Genomic DNA, 19,372 nt, shown 5'->3' with positions numbered 1-19,372 from the left:
GCTAGTCATTATCTAATTTTCATAAGATCTGCAAATTAATCTACATATAGCATTTTATAACGTTCTATGTAGGAATATAATTGTTTGGTATATTTGACTATATGAACACATTCTGTGCAACATGTTAGAACAAAATGGTGACCAAAAAATGGGTTATTATTGGGTATGTAATGTTTCCAGGCTTTCAGATACTACGGGACTATTGTATACTTTGACGGCTAGAAGGAACCAGGGTTTGCAGGGACTGATGTCAGCTTGTGGCTTCTGGGCTTTTATTACTAATGAGGAGGAGGTATTCTCTCTCTCTAGAAAGAGGGAGATTCTTTGTGAGGCTTCAGGTATCCCTGTACTCATATATTATCTTTTCCTTTGACTTTTGCTCAAAACTGAAGAATAGAGCATATCTTAAAAGCACCAATGTCAGGAAACCCCAGGCTCTTTCATTCCTGGGCAACATGAATGAGAAGACTGTCAAAAAAGATATGGAACCTTAGGAGGAAATAAATAAAAATGAATCCTAGAAGGCAGCATAAAAAAGTGTACAGAAAAACTCTGTTAACAAGTAAATGAGTATTTTTAACAAGGTTTTCTTGACATCCTCTTTGACTGGCATCAGAGTCTTCATTTGAACCATGTCATATAAGGTGCTCTGAGCAAAAGTCAATTATATTCAACACTCCTGATGAAGACTAAACATCAAAATGAGCGTATGAAGGAAGCACTGTGTCATACCAATTGCTGAGAGTTTCTTTGAACCTTGTCTATTTGTTTCCTGTTCTCCTTTGGTGTTTCATCATATTCATAATATGCTTTTTTATGTTCTGACTTCCCATCTCGAAAGTTTTATTCACAGCGAGTGTCACTGTCCCACTCATATATTGGTTTATCATTCATTAATTACTTGATACTTTCTTCATCATCCATGAGATAAAAAAGATTTCTCAAGTGCATTTTGAAAACTTCCAGCTAATTCTCTCATTATGAATTCTAAACCAAAACTAGGTGCATTATTGTAACTCTAAAATTTCTTAATCTTAAAAACATCTAGCTAATGATGTTCATTCTTTGAAAAACACTTTAGAATATTCCTTCTTTCCATGCAACTTGTTTTATTATAGATTAATAAGTAAGATAAAAAATAAGAGACAGAAAAAGGTGAAGCTAAATTTATGTATGAGATGTTAGACAACAATAATTGCAGAAATTAAACAGTACCCAAATATTATTAATTCATCTTAGGTTTGCATGCCTGTTGATATGATTTTCTTTGAGAAATGAAAAATCACTGTATTTTTCTATAAAGTGGGATCATTTAGCAAAGACAGATTTAATAAGCGTCCCAATTTCTCTGTATTTATATTTTCCTTAAAAAAGAGGAGAGGTGTGAAGAATGTTTGAAAAAATTCAATGAAGTTATTTCTCATAAATATTTTACTACGCAGATATTAATTATAGATAGTGTTTATTTTCTCAACACAAACATTCTATTTGCCTTTATTATTAACTTTTGAGATGGAGGGAAGAGTTTAGTGTTACAAATGTGTAAAACATTCTCCTTGCACTCTTAGAACTTTTAGTATAACTCACTATATCACATATCATTTTGAGTTATAAGTATGAACTTATCTCTCTGTATGCACCCTCTACATCAAAATTAGCACTTTCTGATAAGCAACAATCTTACCTGCCTTATAATCATTCCTTATAGTCATACAGATGCTTGGTGTAGTCCTGGCAAATAGCGGGTGCTTAATAAATGCTCTGTAAAGTAAACAAGCAAACAAACAAATAAATATATGTTACAGATGCATACAAATTGTTGAGTTGCTATTAATGTCCAAATTCAATAATCTTATAACGTCAATCTGTATCTTAGTGTGCATCAAGATGCAGTAAATAACCCTAAAAATATCAATGCTCAAGCTTTATTCTGACCAGGATATATGGCTCTCCTATGTGGCAGGAATGATATGGTCACCGAAATCCCTTCCTAAAGCTTGGAGAGGGACTTATAATTGTCCCCATGTGGGGAAAATAATGATTAAACTTGACAGTAACTGTCACTAAGGAATAATAGAACTATTCTGCTTTCAAATAGGTCTATCATCTAAAGAAAAGAAAACAGGGTCGAAGAATATGGTAGAATGAAAAAGAGAACTAATATATATTTTTTATCTTTACTTTGTACCAGCCACTGTGCTAGAAACTTCACATACTGCTTCCTACAATTCTCACAAAAGCACTAGGAATTAGGAAGAATCATTTCATTTTATTAACAAGGAAACAGGTTTCTCATAGCTATCAAGTAGGAGTCCTGGGACTTATACTGAGACTATATAATCCAAAACCCATTTTTTTGCACCATAGTAGGGAACATGATTGTATTTCATGCCTACCTTAAATACACTCTAGAATAAGACAGAACGTAAATCAATCATTAAAATTATTCCCACCATCTTTATCAGAAGTCATACTTATTTCAGTAGGGTGAGGGTGAGTGCTGGGGTCAAGGGCATCTTCATAGTGGAAGAGCTTACACATGAGCTTGAGATGCTCTTTGATTCATGTTCCTTTTCTGCCTTTTAGTGGTCTTTACAAGTTACTTAACCATATTAAGCTTTAATTCTATCATTTCTGAAGTGAAGATGTTCACTTTCTAAATAATAAGAATTTCTAAATAATAAGTAAAATGCCTAAAACAGAGAAGACCCTCAAAAATTGTATATTCTTAAATTAGCATTAAAATGGAATGGTGCTTCATTATTCTTCCTTGTTAGGGTACTTAAAGAAGGACTTGGCCATGAGAGCCGAAAATAAAACAAAAGAGAAAGGATTATCTGTCTCCAGGGAAGGTTTTGTTGATTTTATGACAAGGGGGTATACTTCAAGGTATGGGTCAGTTTGATGTAAAATGCCTTTCACACACAATGAAATATGGCTTATTACATTAAATTTGTAATTTGCTTGTGACTTGCATCCTTAAATAGTAATTAATGATATATCTTGAAATTCATCAAACCTCAAGCTATTTTTGAGAAAGAAGATTACAAATTTAATTCCAAGGAATATGCAAAAATAATATACTACAAATTATAATCTATGCCATAATAAATGCAAGGAGGAAGTCAAAACAGGAAAAGATAACTTCAGGAGATAATTACAGCCTTGAGGTTTCCTTGGTCATAAATCATAGAATGAACTCTCAGAAGCTTAAGAAATATATGATGCAGAAAGGATCACCAGGAAAATAACCTTTGTGGTACAGTGAGAAAAGTGATAGAAGAACTAAATTTGGTGATCGTAGTAAACATTTAATCATGACAAATCATTTAAGTCAACTTTTAGAATAAACATCAGCACAAAGAAGTCATCCTCTCATTGCTTGGGAAGCACACTGTAAAGTGAAAAGTTGAAAGAAAAGGACATCGTTCACTTGCTCTTCTGTTTCTAATCTCTCTAGTCATGATGCCTATCCTGAAATTGGAAAAGCAGAATTACGACACTAATAATGTTGCCAACACACCTCCTTGAAAGGGAAGTACCATTTCCCCTCTCCCACTTGCATGCCACTGCCTTGGAGTGTAGGTTCCAGTGTGCCATAAACTGGACTTCCAGAGTGGGGGAGCTACTGCAGACTATGGATGAAGCTGAGTGACCAGGAAAAGCTATGTCACGTGGACATGGCTCTGGGGACTCTCTACTTTTCTGAATTTGACTTGTACACAGGGACTGGGGTGGACTTGGAAGAAGACATGTGGAGAGATGTGTACAGACATCTGAAAGAGACATGTGCCGGAGAGACATGTGGAAAGGCTGTTCCTGGTTTTGGCAGAGGCAATGGCAGCTGTTATTTTGATTGGTACTTTGATTTTGCATTTTATTTTTCTACTGTTGTCCCATCTTTCTGGGACCTGCCTTACCATTTCCAGATGTTCCCTACCAGAAGGTGACTTAGATTTATGGTAAGCTTTTGGGCATAAGCAGTCCTGCTTCAGGTCAACTCTGTCGGGCTAGGAATTTGCCCACAAAAAGATAGGTAATTTGGGGTATTTTGGGGTGAGGAACTGTTATTAGGAATTTTCTTTATTCTCCTTTCTCTCTATGCATACAAATTGTATTAAAAATCTATCACACTAAGAGTCTACTACCTTTGCCTTTATATGGCGTATGGCAAAATCCCTTTTGGAACATGAATCCCTTAATAGTTTGAGGTACCTGGTGCCACTTGGCACTAACAATAATAATGATACTTTGTCCTGACACTAGGCCTTTAATGTTTCTTCAAATCCCAGAGCAAGAGTTCTCTTGAAGTCAGAATGGACAGAAATGAAGAATTCTAAATCTCACTGGTGGGAAGTGAGATTTCTTTTAGATTACTAATTAAATTACTTTTTATGACTGCTTCTTAAAATCAAAATGTCTAAATAAAAGAAGCAAACCTAAGAAGCAGCTAGACAACCTGAATGATTACGGCCCACCTCGAACCTGCCCCTGCCAAAAAAAGAAGTTAATCATAAACATTAATGAAATTTAAACTAATGCATCTGGTAGCTATTCTCCAATTTATAAATGGATGCCAATAAGCAATTCTGTCCAGTTCATTCAGCAATTATATCAATTCATTCAGTTATTGGTGCCTTTGCAACTCAACCTGGATAAATTATTCAGAATCGAATCCTGTTCAAAATTAGATTATAATGAAACAGGTGTCCTAAAGTGGAAAGATTACGGGCTTTAGATAGAAGTAGGTAAATACAGGCTCTCCAAATTACTACCTGTATAATTATAAAATGAGTATAATAGTATTGTGGTATTAGACTCCCAAAATGGTCAGATACACTTTTCTCAAAAGCCCCAGAAAAGGCCTCTAGTTGCATTGGTTTGGAAACTAGTGGTCAATCAAGGTCTTATGAGCCTTAGGAGGTTTATTACCATTATGTCAAAAATGAAAACTTTTTAATTGAAAGCATAGAAGACCCAAAACCTAAAAGAAGCTTCTGTTACCTAAGCTTTCTGCCCTTCCCTAAATAGAGATCATCACATCCTAAGTTTCTGTCCTTTTCCTAATCAAAGGAGCAATCACTCTCCTGCATTTTATGACCTAGAAGAATAGTTTGGGGTCTCCTCCAGTTCTAAGTTTATCAATAAACATGTTCTCTCTAAGAACTTTATTCTCAGAATAAGGATGAGATCACCCTTTTTTTCATTCCCCCTCTTTGACCTTGACACTCCAGGTCCCAAAATGCAGGACAAATATTCCTGGCCCATAACATTATTCTTTAAATTTACAATGTAAATTCCCCATGAGTATGTTATTAAATTGGTTGCTTTTCCTTAACTAACCCAACTGATACTTTTGTGATTATTTTTTCAGCCAGGAAAGAACCTAGAGGTATATGGGATGATTTCTTTTGCATCTAACTTTATCCATCTGTCAAGTTGTCATGGTGATTCAATGCAATAATAAATTTGGGAAAACTGATATTGATTGAGCACCTACGATGAGCCAGGTAGCCTACTAGTAAACCTTTTAGTCTACTTCAGGAGATAGATATTACAAAGCCATACTTTGAACCTAAGTCTTGGACCAAATTTCCTGTCTTCCACACCAGGTAATATCTGCCATGATACCTAACATAAAGCATGTCCCCAAGAAATACTGAACTGAATGAACAACTTGATTATAGTGGAAGTAACCAAAACATCAAGCCTATTCTCTACTTATCCACAATAATCATTTATGCATTATAAGTGAAAATTTCTGATAGCTCAAATAACTTAGTTACAGGATCTATAGTTAAATGATTGATTGAAATCATTAAGAAATCAGAAAATCATTAAGAAAAAAAATTTATGGGGACTACACCTGAGAGGAAAAAGCAAATATTGTACAGAAATGAACAATGATATAAAATAGATATAAATAAATAAATTTAAATTTGAAAAGTAAAAATAAATAATAAATTAATGCTCACCTTTATCATAAAAAGAAATTACACTTATCCTAAAACATTTTAATAAAAATAAATATGTACATCAATTAACTGATCTTTTGGTATAGGGTCTAAGCCTTTTTTAGCATATCTGGTCTGAGTTGCATATCATCTTTCTTGCCTAAACCATCCTAGCAATACCTACAATTATCTACAATTTTCCCTTTTTTCCAGCAACATGGATGGAGCTGGAAAGGATCACGCTCAGCGAAATAAGCCAGAAAGAAAAAGAAAAATACCGGATGGTCTCATTCATAGCAGGAATCCAGAAAACCTAAATAAGGAACCAGGAAAAAGAATAACTATAAGAAAGAAAAAATTAAAATCAACAAACAACTGTGAATCAGAGACACACTATGGGGGGGAGGCATGGAAAGGAGGGATTGGACTCAAAATAAGGGGGTTGCAATTGTATGGGGAATACAAAAATAAAATTAAAAAAAAAGAAAAAATAGAGGAGGAACTTAAAATCACTTAGGAAGTAATCTGAGTGCTGAACATTTCTAGATTTTTAGCAATTTTTCCAATTGTCTACACAGAAAATGTAAAATATTTTTATTGTAAAAGAATACATCACATGAGACTACCTCTTAATAAATGTTTAAGTGTATATTATAATATTATCAACAATAAGTACAATGTTATACAGATCTCTAGGACTCTTTCAACTTGTGTAACTGAAATACTATACCCATTAAAGTATAATTCCCCATGTTCTCCCTCCAAGCTCTTGTCAATCACCATTCTATTTTCTACTTTGTTGACTACTTTAGAGATTTCATGTAAGTGGAATCATGCAATATTTTTCCTTCTGTGACTGACTTATAATTCATTTAGTATGATGTCCTCAAGTTTCATTCTTCTTTTCTGCAACTGAATAATATTCTATATATGTACTTACTATGTTTTATTTAACTTTTATCCATCAAGAGACATTTAAGCTGTTTCCACCTGTTGGCTATTGTGAACAATGCTGCAATGAACATGAAAATGTAGGGTTCTCTTCAAGATCCTGATTTCAATTATTTTCAATAAATGTATTTTCAATAAATAAAAAAGTAGGATTTCTGGTTCATATGATAATTTTGCTTAATTTTTTTAAGGAACATCATTAGTGTTCTCTATAACAACCACATCATCTTACATTTCCAAACAATGAAAAAGGGTTCCTATTTTCCATAGCTTCACCAGCAATGACATCATGTTGTTAATAAAAGCTCACCTTTGTAAGTCTATCCAAAGTATTCAAACTAAGTTTTATAGAAACAATTGTACCTCATTCCACATTCACATTCCACAGGATTATGTAACACTTGGTCAAAAGTACATAATGCCAATATTAATTACATCTAGCTTATTCAAGCTTGGAATAAAGACAATTAATAATGAACAACTAAACTGGTTGGAACAGAGTGGCGGGAATTATGAAGAGCTCGCAACCTAAATTATTCATCTTGCCATAAGTATCAGGCATGTGCTTATAGAAAGAGTGGAAAGCATTACTCGTGAGGAATCAAGTTAAGAGATAACCCAAATGCCCAAAAATAGATAACTGGATCAAGAAGATGTGGTACATATACACAATGGAATATTACTCAGCAATCAAAAAAAGATAAACTCATGCAATTTGCAGCAACATGGATGAAGCTGGAAGGGATCATGCTCAGTGAAATAAGCCAGGAAGAGAAAAATACCGGATGGTCTCACTCACAGCAGGAATTTAGAAAACCTAAATAAGGGACCAGGAAAAAGACTAATTATAATAAAGTAAAAATCAAAATCAACAAGCAACTATAAACCAGAGACACACTGTGGGGGGGGAGGGACTAGAGTCAAAATAAGGGGGGTGGGAATTATATGGGGAATATAACCAAGATGAAAATGTATACATTGTGCAAAAATAAAAAAAAATGATGTAAAAAATATATAACATAAAAAAATTTAATTTAAAAAAATTTAAAAAAGAGAACTCCTACTCCTTGAAATGAAAGGGTTAAGTAAGATGACATCTATGTTCCCTTCGAGATAAAAATCAAACTTTGTGGTGAAGTAAAAATCATAGAACTAGATTAGAAATTCACATTCCCTTGAAGGTTTTAACAGAATGCATAGATTTCATAACTTGCATACTTCCTCCTCTCCAGATTTTCTTTGAAGATGTAAAGGACTTGATATATAGGCTTGTTTCTAGTTTAAGAGGTCACACCACTATTTTAAAGATGATGTTTCTAAAATGCATTGTGAGTACAGATTATAACCAAATCAGACATCCAGAGACATGGATTCAAGTACTAACTACTGCTGAGTGGTGTGCAAGGTGGAACATTCCAGAACTTTGTTTCTCTTTTATACAATGAGAGGACTGGACAATGATGACTATAACTTTGTCCAGTCTTACCTTATTATATTTCTATGATTTTTAATACTTTCTGCACTCAGATATTTTCAAGTGAAAATTGTCATTTATTTGGTAGCTACTATCTGAAAGGTTTGTCACTATTCATCCTCTTCCTTCTAGGTAGTAATCACTCTGACGGTTTTTACTGAAGAACAACTCTATTCCTTGTAGCTGCTATTTTACTTAAGGTCATAGTCACCAACAGTTAATTCCAGATTGCTCGAGGCTCTGATTCTATAGTAATTTAAAGCATTTCTCTGTTGTCCTTGTATGGATGTATCTCACCTCAGAACACTATACCTCAGTTCATTGAGTATCCTGCTGTTGTCTCTTCCTTCATACAGGGCAAATCAGCAGAATTGTGTTTTGATCAGCATCCCTTCAGTCTGGCTGCTTTTAAGAATTTTGTAGTTATTACTATTTTCTTGTCACTTGATTTTCAGTTGGGGTGACAGGTGTCCCAAGTGAAATGATCCCAAAAGGTAGGTGCAATGTCAGAAATTATCCATGTTTTTGTATGAATCGTTTGTTACAGATTGATTGTTCACGTTGGAGCTGTATTTTTTTGTCATTTTTCTACATAGGTATCTTTGTTTTCAATTCAATTCCATATTCTTAGTCAATTTCTAAAGAAATCTATAAGCAGAATTCCTGGAAGTTTTCATTCCTATACCTCCAATGGAGAACCTTAAATTGCCCATAGAATCTATGCCGGAGATTGCTAAGGGAGCTCAGTTGTTTTAGAGTTATTGAAACTGCACTATAAAATGCTGATACAAAAAAAAGTACATGGTCTTGCGTACAAATGAGAGACATAAGTCCTAGGAAACTGCTACCATGGTTTCAAATATTACCTACAACCTATTGTGTTTGAAGAATTAACCTAGTGTTTCAAAGGCATGATCTAACAGATATAAACTTTTGGGACTTCATTGTACCTGAAGTTATACAAAAATGTTTGTATGAGAGGAAACATATCAGGAAACCCAACCTTCCTCTTTTATAGTGGAAAATGGGTCAACCAATTCAGAGCAATCAATCAACCTTAGTATATAAGTAACTTTCCTAACTTCAATTTCTTCAAACTATAATGATCCTCTTGACTTTGCCATTAGAACTTTCATGAAAAGGGGACATTTCACCCCTGCTTATAGATTTAGATCTGCTCCAGGTGCTTATAGATTTAGATCTGCTCCAGATGCTTATAGATTTAGATCTGTTCCAGGAGCCAATCCTATTAGTGTAAGGAAAGGATAATGATGGAAGGCTGATGAGTTTATTTTAATAGGCCAGAAGACTCAGAATATATGTTCCCACTCTTCCCAGTTAATTGTACTTGCAGGTTTCTTTTTCTTTGAAAGATTTAGCGTACTTTCCTGGAACACTGTTAACATTATTGTTCTAAATGTGTCCTGTCTCTCAGACTTGGCCAAATGAATGCACTGCAAAAACTAAATATACAGCATCAGCTCTTAGAGTAATATAGAGAGTTGTAGAATATGCAGATAAATTTATAGTTACATTTACATATGCAGTTTGATTTACTGAAAATTCCATGAATTGGGTTCTAGAGTGTATCTTCATTTTTCTCAACAAATTGGTCCTAGCAATATCCGGGACATCAAGAATCCAGCAGAGGACTTCATGCCAATGATTCCTCTCTCCAACTGTGTTCTAGCATATCTCAAAATATGCAGTCTCAGTAAAGGATTCTGATAATCTAGAAAGATAGTTTTTAGTAAAGTCTTTCTAGTATTGGCAAGTATAGATACCTTAACTTTGATGATATTGCTAAATTTCCTAAAGACGGTTCTATTTGAACATTGTACATGAAGGAAGAAATCTTAGGATAATAATTTGTGTTTTTTCTAACAGAACTCACTAGTCTTTAGTTTATATCATAATAACTGCATTGTTTTGGTCATTACACAGATATTTTTTATCAGTTGTGTAGTTGTGTAACAATGTTATATTGAGTGTTAGCGTATGATATAAGTTTAACTTGAGCAGTTACTGATTTCATGCAGACTCTGGGGCTTCTGTTTGTCAAGAAGTTAATATTTTTAAAGATAAAATGACTTTATAATTTATAATTGTTTTCTTATCAATTATATTTTTCTAGTCTGCTGATTAGCTGGCACTTGGTGCTTAACTTTACCAGATAGCTCTGCAGGATTCTTTTAGGCATTATTATTGCAAAGAAAAATCAAAAATCAAAGTGAATTCTTAGTATTATACTTGAAGCAATAGTGGTGCAATTGCTGAAACAGCAGCCAAGCATTGTGCTATAGAACTAACTCACAGCTTGGTGCCCTGTTCCTGCTGAGAAGGAAATGTAGGGGAACTGGCAGAGTTTTACTACATCTGCTCCCTGCTGCTAATGAGCTTTAACCTGTTTCATTCTTATTATGCTTACTGTTTAGATATTTTGCTTGCAAAATTAATTCTTTAGCTGGGAGAACACATGAAAGAAGATATGATTTGTAAAGTAGGACTGTTTAAAAATTAAAAGGTATCAGCAAGGGAGATTAACGGCTATAATGAGTGATATGGTTACTTAATATCAATTCAAGGGCAGAAGCTCAGGTGGTAAAACTGGCTGTTTCCTAGTTTCATTTCATTCTGGAATGTGGGCTGCAGCTTCAAGAGGCACCTTCCTTGGAATTTTTGAAAATTTTGTTAATTTTTACAATGTTTTTAAATTGTTACTACTAACTTGTCAGTTACTTATATATTTACATAACTTTGGGGATACATTTTTACACCTCCGTATGTGCAGTTTCACTCATCCAACACTGCCATGACAGGCACCTACCCCTTTCCTTCCTCTCTCCTCAACTCCCCTCCCCCATTCCCTCTGGTAACCAGTTTATTTTTCAAAGTCTGAGAATTATTTTTGCTGTGGTTTTTGCCAGTACGTTTTCTTTGGTTATTTATATTCCACAATTAAGTGACACCATACTGTGTCTATCTTTCACTTTCTGACTTGTTTCACTTAGCAATCATTTCAAGATCCACTCATTTTGTTCCAAAAGGCACCATTTCACCCTTTTAAATAGCTGAGTAGTATTCCATTGAGTATCTATTCCATAATTTCTTTATCCAGTCATCTGTCACTGGGCACATAAGTTGTTTCCATAACTTAACTGTCGTAATAATGATGTTATGAACACAGGCATGCTAAAGTCTCTTCATATTAGACTTTCCATGTTTTTTAGGCAAATACCAAGCAGTGGCATTACTGAATCAGATGGTATTTCCATTTTTATTTCTTTAAGGCATCTTAAAGAACATACTGTTTTTTTCCATAGAGGTTATCCCAAATGACATTCTCACCAATAGTAGATTAGTGTTCTTTTTCTCCACATCCTCACCAACATGTTATTTCCATTTTTTTAATGCAGGCCATTCTCACAGGGGTGGAGTAGTCTCATCGTAGTTTTGATTTGCATTTCCATTATAATAAATTGGTGCTAACTATTTTTTTCCACATGCCTGTAGGTACCTGAATGTCTTCTTTAGAGAAGTGTCTATTTAAATCTTTTGCCCGATTTTTTTATTGTGTTGTTTGGTTTGTGTGTATGAATGTGTGGCTAAGTTGTCTCCAGATACTTTTAAATTTCTTCTTTGATTTCTTTATTGACCCAGGAGTTGTTAAATCTGGTGATAGTAAATACTTGTAGGTCATTTTGGAAATGGTCAGAATGCATGTGAGGTCAGGAGGGGTAATGGAAATGCACTAGCCTTAGGGTAAGGTGATTTTCAGATTGGTATAATAACAATAGAAATTGGCAAAAGCAAACATATTTAATCTATGAATATAACTTTAAGCCAAACAGTCCTTATCACCAAACCATACATTATCATCTCTAGCTGTATCCTATAAATGAAGATGGACAATGGTCACTTTTACATCATGCATGTCACCTGGCAAATACTATAGTCTCAATTTCATAGCTAAAATACACTATTTTGTCCATCGAAGGCTGCTAAACTATCTGTACAAAAATAGACCCCTTGAAAGATCTTAAAATGCTGAATGAAGTATGATAAGAAGTCTGAAAGGCTAGGAAAGAAGATGGAAGATGGCAAAGACAAGCCTAGCAATAGCCAAGCTTTTGATGTTCCTCCCCTGCCTTTTCACCATTCCAGATGACCTAAAGAGTCCTCATTGCTCTCTTTGTGACAGCATTTTTCTTAGGTTTAAATTGGAGATAGTTATTTTAAGAGTATCTAAAGGACAAAGTAGTAACAGTAAGAATGAACATAGATTTAATTTTTATAGCTCCATCACAGTGATACACACAGTATCTTACATTTCATAAGGGTGCACTATATTGGGGAAAAAAAAGAAATGTTGGGTGCTGGGTGTGCAGTGGTTTACACAGAATGATTATCATTTACAGTCTGGAAATAAACTCTATCGTGGCCTTACATTGTTACAGATTTCTTTGTAAACAGTGTTAAAATGCCAGTTGAAGGCATTCAGAAATTTAAAGTAACTGATTTAACAATCTCAGACAAAGAGAACATGTCTGAAAGTTTGTCTCAATGTTTGACTTGACCTAAGAGAGTTTCTCTGAGACTTATTTTTCTAAACAGTACCTGGGGCCAACAAAATGGCCGTTAAGCTTGAATGAACAAGGTATTTCTTTTCCTCTAGTGCAAAGCTTCACTATTTCATCTTTTCGAACTCTTTTACTACACTCAGTGAGGAATTATATTGACAAGGGTAGAATTTATCTCCTAGAGGAGAATGCCATGGTTCTGTTAAGTGCTAATATAACATTTGTGTGTTGGTACCTTAATAACAGCAGCAGCTTACCTAATGAAAGTTGAAAGCAAACAGTACTCTCTGAGATTTTATTATGACTGAAGTGATGGCAATTTGAGGCAAATTATCCCTATTTTTGTTCCCACATCAAAAACAGAGATGCTAAAGCAATTGTTACATGTTTGGTATGGAATTAGGTTCCACTCTCATTAATCTAGAAGGAAGAGCATTTTTCATGTAAACAGCTCACGAGGGTCAGAGAGAAGAGCTGTTTCTGTGAAAAATGCTTGTCAATAACTTTGTGAGTGAATTTTGAAATAAAGTGCCTGTAACCTGTCATTATTCCTTCCTCTCAAAGTGAGTGGATGAAAATTGAGCATGTGAATTGAAAGCAGGGTGAGTGTTATGGCCTTATCGACTTCAGGTAAAATGACTGTTTTAACTTGTTATTATTTTTCCATTCAGAGGTCAGGCAATGTACAGTATTATCAGCACAGACTGCAGTGTAAGCAAATTGGTATACAAAAAGGCTATTACCCATACTCACAAGGCACAGGAAAGTATAAGTCACTAATATCAAGTGGACTCGTGATCTCAACAAAAAGAAACAACTTCCAGAGCTTTGAAAAAGAACAGTGTAGTAAGTATAAAGTACCTAGGAGGCAGAAAATATAAACTTGTTTAAATAAATATGTATATATTTAGAAGGCAGATAAGAAATATACAACTCAGTGACATTTTTGGAAAATGAAATATTAATCACATTTGTTTTGCAAAGGAATTGTGGAACCCAGTTATTGGATATTTGGGACCCGAATGCTGAATGTTGAACATCCCCACCCTATATGTTACCTTAAAACTTCTTGCTCCTGAAGACCATTTTTTAAAGTAATTGGCTGCTGAGTTTTCAAGCCCATCTGATGTATTTTTATCAAAAGCAAATTTTTACTGTGGTGTTTCTTTTCCATAGAGAAAAAGAAAATCAATGACACTTCAAAACATCAAGGAAACCTCTCCTTTTCTTCCAGAGTTTTATTTTTAATTCTTAAGAACAGCTTCAGAATTTAGTGTGGCTGTTTTAGGTTTGCAAGAAAAGCATCTTTTCACCAACTAATGTCAGATCTATGAATAATGTAAATTTATCACGATTGTTTAATATTACTTTTTCCATTTCAGAAGACCATCTAGTGTTTTTGTCATTGATACTGATTTTTCCATTATAGACTCTGTTGATCATAAAATGGGCAGACTGCATAGAATATTAAAAGAGGTTATAGAAGGACTTGATCATTGAAAGCAAGTTTAAGGAGTAAAAGGGTTACATATATAACTGTGAAAACATGTTCACATGTCTATTCACCAAGTTCCCATATAATATAAAAAGGTTTGGCTTCTTTTTACTTCTAAATAAGTTTTCCTTGTCTTCAAAATAATTATGCCCTGCATAAAATAATTATATTGGCATCTTTGCTTAGCATTTTCTCATTTTATTCATTTATTTAAACAAATATTTACTGGCTGGACATTGTTTCAATAATGAGATGACAAGAAAAGTTCTTGTCTTAATCTACTGAGGATGAGAGTCAAGAAAATAGTCAAATAAGTTGCCATGGTAATTCTAGAAGAATGCAAGCTCCATAGAGGCACGGGATGTTATGTGTCTCGGTTAAGGGACATATTACATGTTGCAGACACCTGAGCGGTGTTTGCTAGACACTTATTGGATGTGACTGGAACACAAACATTGCATTAAAAAACTATGAAGGAAGACTTTTTCCGTGAAAGATAGGTCTAGCCTCCAGGAATGTAGATGTAATGAAGCCAGCCAGGACCTTCTGTTCGAAGGGAGGAAAGAATTCCAAAACTAAAGTTATACAGCTCAGAGAGTTAGATGAACAGCCTCAACAAGGGTCCAGCAATGAGTGAGGGATGAGGCATGCAGAAATGGTTGAAGTAAATAGAGGCCAGATCCTGAAAAGTCTTAGTAGGCATGATAAGGAATTTGAACATTAGATCAAAAGTCGTTAGGTGATATTAAGCATGCAGGGATGTTTTTTAAAGATTTATGCATAAAAGAGCTGGGGTATAGGTCAGAGGTGTTGAGGGGGTGAGAGAATTCATCATAAACAAAGTGGGGAGCAGAACGGGAGCAGCAGGCGAGACAGAAGTGGTCTGCTGTGCTTTGTGGGTTAAATCCCTGGCCAGGGATCGAACTCTTGCTGCAGGGTATCGAACTCTTGTTGTAGTGGCTGCCAATAGCTTCACAATGCTGAGACTTAACCCCTTGTGCCACCAGGGAGGCTCCATACAGGGACATTTTTTAAAAAGTCATATATATCTTGGGAAAAGATTGTTGATTTAAAAAAAAGATTTATTTATTTATGCATACAAGAACTGGGGTGTAAGCCAGAGGTGCAGGGGGTTAGAGGATTCACCAGAGACAGTGGGTAGCAGAGCAGACAGATGTACTGAAATACACTACTGAGGGGAGCAGCAGGCAGAGAGGTCTGCTGTGCCATATAGGTAGCTCCCTGGCCAGGGATCGAACTCATGCTGCAGTGGCTGGCAATAGCTTGATAGAGCTGTCACCCCTGTGCCATGAGGGAGGCCCCAATATTACTGATTATTTTGGCTGAAGTGTGGCAACTGGATTGAAGAAGAAGATTGAAGTTGGAGAGACAAGTTAGAAGTCTCCATAGAAATCCACGCAAGATATCCATAATGGCCTAAATTAAGGCAAAAATAAAGTGACAGAAAGAAGCATATATAAGGAATTTTAAGGAATTAGACATCATAAAACTCACTGGCTAGTTGGAATGAGGTGGCTAGAAATTATAAGAAAGACAGAAGAGACAAAGAAGGACAAGACTCAGTTCTTCAGTTTTTGGACAACTGAGTGTATAAATGACATTTCCCAAAATAGGAAGATACATTTGGTAGGAAAGGTGGCTGAGTTATAAAAAGCATTATTTTATTATCACCTGGGTTTCTTGACTGATCCCCTCCTTCCTATGGTCGCAGATTAAATTTGCATAAATCCATTACAAATGGATGAAACAAATCTAAATAAATGAGTTACGGGCATACTTTTCTTACATACAAGATAAATCACATTTTTCAGTATAAAAATATTTCTTCTTCCTTCAAAAAGGTGTTTATAAAATGCAAAGGTATACTAAGAGCTGTCTCTAAGATCTGTGTTATTGTAATTATTCTGAATGTGTGTCATCAATGGCAAGCATGAGCCTACGAAGTCACACTGAGTGATGTGCTGTGCCCTTTAGGAGCTAACCAAGAATGTATCTGTGCAAATAAGTTACACTTCAGTATGTTTGCATTTATAGTTGTATGGCACACAGAGACTAATGTGACAAGTTGAATTGAATATACATACCCACAAAAGTTTTTAAATGTAAGGCGATTTTTTAGTCTTTTATCTCTCTTGATTCTACCAGACATTAAAATAAAGATACAAAAATGGGGGCTCCCTGGTGGCCTACGGATTAAGTCTCAGTCCTATCACCACTACTACCTGAGTTCGATCTATCACCACTGCTGCCTGAGCTCGATCCCCGGCCAAGGAGCTGACCCACATATGGCACAGCAGACCTCTCCTGTCTCACCCACTGCTCCCCTTAGCAGTGTATTTTGGTAGATCCACCTGTTCTGATCCCCACTGTGTCACTGGTGAATCCTCTGACCCCACCTACACACCTCTGGCCTATACCCCAGTTCTTATGCAAAAATAAAAATAAAAAAAATAACTGAAAAAAAAATAAAAACTACTCAAAATGCAAACACACATAATAGGACTCCTAATTTATACAGATAATTTTTATGCACAATTATTAAATAATTATGTGATGTTAAACTGAAATAATTCATAAATCCTATATTGACTTATTTTATGCATAATTATTTAATTTGTTAAATGTTTACTGAGGTGTACAGATGTAACCCTACTAAGATTTTTTTTTTCATATAGCATATCTATTCTAACATTAACATCCTGATTGCTTTCCTTCATTTCTAGGAAGAAATGACAATCACACAGGTAGTATCCTGGTGGTATTGGTAATTCCCAATCTCCCCAAAGATTTCGTGATTTCATGGCATATCACTGCCGTGGCAAATGAACCATTTGGAAGACAGCATTTTTCTTTGAAGAAGACATCTGGAGGTTTTAAAATTGAATTTGAAGCTGTGACATCCAGTCTGCTTCCAGTGCATGTACCATTTCTCGAAAATGGACACCGATTTAAACAGGACTCTAGAAAATCTGATGACTGTTTTGAAAAAGCAAGAAGACTCTTTGAAAACAACTGAATTATACCATTGTGTTTTAGAATAGTCTATATTCTAAATAATCAATAGGAAAGAGAATATTAATGCTGATGTATTGCAAACAGGTAAGGAAGCTATTAGAAAAGTGAAAGAAATACACAGACTATGGAATCACATCCTCTAATCGCAAGCGCGCACGCGTGTGTGTATGTGTGTGTGTATTTGTGTATGAGGAAGGGGAGGAGAGAGAGGAAGGGTGGGGAGGAGGGAGAGATGGAGAAGAGGAGGAGGGAGGGAAAAAGAAAGGAGTAGCATAGGAGACTTCTCCCAGTCCAATCAGTGAAAGTGGGATACGTGAGATTTGAATCTACTGTTCCCCTCTGCTGACCTCAGTTCTACGCCTTTTGTGTGACCATCAGACTATCCTACAGGTTATTCCAGTTTAAGGAAATGTATTATTCCTACTATATAGATCCCTTTATTAGATTTCAACCATTTTGTACATATTATACATTTTTAATACTTATTAGTGGAGAGGTTTGTGTACACAATACCATGAAAACTATACTCAAGAAATAACTCACAGGATTTTTATCAACCCAGTGAAAATCTGACTCCAAGGTACACACATAAATGAGAGCCAAAATCTCATCCCAAAAAGCCATCTCTGACTGTTTTACTCCACAATTTCCAAAACTGTTTTACCAAAAGGGCTTTGCTTTATCCTTCAACGAGAAAGAAACATAACAGTATACACACAGTACATTACACTGTGTAACTAGTTACCAAAGCAAGAGTCTGAACCAAAAGGTACATTTCATTTTCATCAAGAACCTTTGCATTTTGGTCTGCCAACTAGTTAATTTCTAATTTGAATTACAAAGGCAACACAAGAGTTCTCTCTTTCCAGGCTGATGAAAGCTTTGATTTTCTTAGGAACAGCCTCATGTAAATAGGAATGACTAACTGAATTTGATTCAGAACAATCAATCCCAATTTGATGTACAATTCCTTTATTGGATTAACCTAAATTGTGCTCAAAACCCCTCTGAGTTTTAAAATGCAGTTGTACCTTAGGCCTTGCTATAGGTATATTTGAATTCAATATTCGCAAATTAAATTGTGCTTTGAACATTTTATAGAAGTTAGCTTCTAAAAAGCAATATTTACTATATTATACTTCTAAAGTGAAGTGAGTAACTACCAGTTCATTTATCTTTTGTTTAAATACAGATTTTAATATACTAAATCTGTCTAAATCAAAAATATTTCCATAGCTAGTATCTTCCCTTTAGGTCTTTTGGTGATTGTCTCTTTGCAGACCAAATGGAATAACAATTATGTAACATCAACACTGTGATATTATCTTTGTATTACAGGGAAGAAAGCAGGTCACAGGTGGTCCTGGTCACCATCCCAAGATCACTCACTTAACTCCTGAGTGGACAGTTAGGTGTGGGATCTTTATTATCTGAGTTCTGGTTCAGTGTCCTTTTCACTGCTCTCCCATCTGCTACAAGAGGAAAGGGAAGACAGGTGTATGGAAAACAGAAAAGTGGCTACTTCCACATGTCATTAGGAAGTCTATAAGTGGCTTTGAAATTGGCTCATCAAGGGAAAAACAGAAGCTATACTAATAAACTCAGTGCCTAATGAGCATGACTAAATCTTTTTGCAGTGTTCAGATTTGCCATACTTTAATCCTTTGTGAAATAAAATGCAACATAAAGTCATAACATACCATCCTGTGATGACTTTAGTTTGGGGGAAATACATACTATATATGTCTTCATAAAAATAATTTTGGATAATCTCTTTGTACCTGTATCTGGTAATTCATGGTAGGGTGTATATAATGATATTTTAATGAATATGAGCACAAATATTAATTGATCTGTATTAATTAAATAATGTAAAAGATAG

General features: G+C 35.0%; 2 long non-coding RNA genes across 5 annotated transcripts in view; one reads left to right on the top strand and one right to left on the bottom strand.

The window, feature by feature from the left end:
- LOC119238454 (uncharacterized) overlaps positions 1-19,173 on the top strand; it is a 34,200-nt gene extending 15,027 nt beyond the window's left edge. The window contains exons 2-5 of one of the 3 annotated variants that reach the window (XR_008553773.1): positions 8,736-8,873; positions 13,631-13,805; positions 17,199-17,574; positions 18,829-19,173. This is a non-coding gene — a long non-coding RNA (uncharacterized LOC119238454). Of the gene's footprint in view, positions 1-8,735; positions 8,874-13,630; positions 13,806-17,198; positions 17,619-18,828 lie in introns of those variants that run through there. The other 2 variants (XR_005123577.2, XR_005123576.2) reach the window with 2 other exon arrangements.
- The window catches only part of LOC119238453 (uncharacterized), a 444,593-nt gene that overhangs the window by 260,604 nt on the left and 164,617 nt on the right, over positions 1-19,372 (bottom strand). For both annotated transcript variants that reach the window (XR_008553776.1, XR_008553777.1), the window contains exon 3: positions 1,685-1,761. This is a non-coding gene — a long non-coding RNA (uncharacterized LOC119238453). The remainder of the gene's footprint in view (positions 1-1,684; positions 1,762-19,372) is intronic.

This window comes from Talpa occidentalis, unplaced genomic scaffold, assembly GCF_014898055.3.
Source record: "Talpa occidentalis isolate TD23 unplaced genomic scaffold, MPIMG_talOcc4v2.1 talOcc4.11, whole genome shotgun sequence".
Lineage (NCBI taxonomy): Eukaryota > Metazoa > Chordata > Mammalia > Eulipotyphla > Talpidae > Talpa > Talpa occidentalis.
Note: the sequence above shows the minus strand (reverse complement) of the source record. Positions and strands in the feature narration are given on the sequence as shown.